Source organism: Macrotis lagotis, chromosome 1, assembly GCF_037893015.1.
Source record: "Macrotis lagotis isolate mMagLag1 chromosome 1, bilby.v1.9.chrom.fasta, whole genome shotgun sequence".
Lineage (NCBI taxonomy): Eukaryota > Metazoa > Chordata > Mammalia > Peramelemorphia > Peramelidae > Macrotis > Macrotis lagotis.
Window position 1 is genome coordinate 760,211,924 of NC_133658.1, and position 1,672 is coordinate 760,213,595.

At 41.0% G+C, this 1,672-nt stretch overlaps 1 pseudogene; it reads right to left on the reverse strand.

Moving 5' to 3' along the window:
- Positions 1–576: 576 nt before the first annotated feature.
- Positions 577–1,180, reverse strand: LOC141506705 (homeobox protein TGIF2 pseudogene; annotated as a pseudogene).
- Positions 1,181–1,672: the final 492 nt, after the last annotated feature.

Genomic DNA, 1,672 nt, shown 5'->3' on the forward strand with positions numbered 1-1,672 from the left:
TTTTTATTATGTTAGCTCAGTCTTCCCAGGAATAATACACATTTTTCTAATGGTTTAGATTTGATTTTATTTGCATGAAAATGTTTTGTATTTGGGTTCATATGGTTTTTGATTTTGTCTTAGCATGTGGATTCCCTATTATTTAATGCCTGGTCCCTCTCTAGAGAGGGTAATCTAAAGGGAAATTTACTTTAAAATGTTACTTTAAATGGAATTTCTCTCTCTCTCTCTCTCTCTCTCTCTCTCTCTCTCTCTCTCTCTCTCTCTCCTCCTGCTTTTGAGCTTTGTTGGTACTGTTGATTTAGATGGACTTATTTTATATACTGATACTGTTAACTTTTTAATGTACTTTTAAACTTGATTTTCCAGGGTTCTCTAAGTATAACATCTTATCATCTGCCAAGAGTGAGAGTTTTGTTTCCTTTTTAACTACTCCAATTCTTTCAATTTCTCTTTTCCCCCTCTATTTACTAAGGCTAGGATTTCTAATACAAAATTGTATAATAGGCATCCTTATTTCAGCTCTAAGCTTATTAATTTTTTTTGCAACTGGAGCTCAGGTGGCTTTCTGTTGGGCTACCACCTCCAGCAATTGGAAACTATTAAAGTCCTAGTACTTTTAGGGTGTGTATTAAGTAGTTCATTGTTTTGTGCCCTGACTGGTAGGATAAGTGTGCTGTCAGAGCCTGGGAATGACTTTTCCCACTAACTAAAGAAGGTTGTGGTGGACTGGACTGTCATTCCCAGCCCTAGGCCCAGGTAGGTGAGCCCCCCTCTAAGGATATAGAGAAGCACATTGACAGTGACAGCACTTTGGATCCTGCGACTATTAGGCAGGATATGAACATTGTGGCACCACCATATCAGATGATTTGCTACCATGGTAGGAAATGGTATAATGGTTGGGATCCTTACCATCTCTCCTCAGCATATCTGGAAGAAGTCCTCTATGCACTGATGAACCAGTTACAAATCTGTAGCAATGATAGGCTGTGTCTGCCTATCAAGGCTCAACTTTTCCTTTTCTGAGGAGGGAAGCACTGAAGCAGTGCTCATAAAGCTAGTCTGCAAGAGCGTTCACAGTCTTCTTTGGGAGATTCCTCCTCCTCTTTCTCTTGCTTGCTTGAGCTAGGTCCAGGGGGCTCAGCCTTTTCTGCTCACCCAGGTCATTGTCTGACATGCTTAAACTGTCCAGGGTTCATGTAAGAGTCAAGTCTAGGTAAAGGTCAGTCCCTAGCATGGTCTGGAAAAAGACAGCACTGTGCTGAAGACAAAGGATGCCCAGAGGTCAGGAACCAGGAGACCTGAGTTCTGAGTGCTGACTGTAACCACTGGTATCTGAAGGATCCCCATCTCACCAGTGTTTTGCTTCTAACTTCTATTTCCCTCAATCTGGCTTTTCCTCTTATTCTTCTTTCTTTCCTTAAGAAGGAAATTTCTAAACTCACTTGAAAATGTATGCTATTACTTCTTTGAGCCAAATGTGTTGAGAGTAAAATTTGTGAGACCTGTGCTAGATTGTACTCTATTCTCATTCTGATGCCACCAAATTTCAACTAATCTTCCAAGTTGTCTTTGGTAATCTCTGGGTGGAGAGATCTGGAAGACATCACCATTGCCACTAATCCATTCTCCCCTCCGCCTGTTCCTGGATTTCTGGACCTGGTCCATA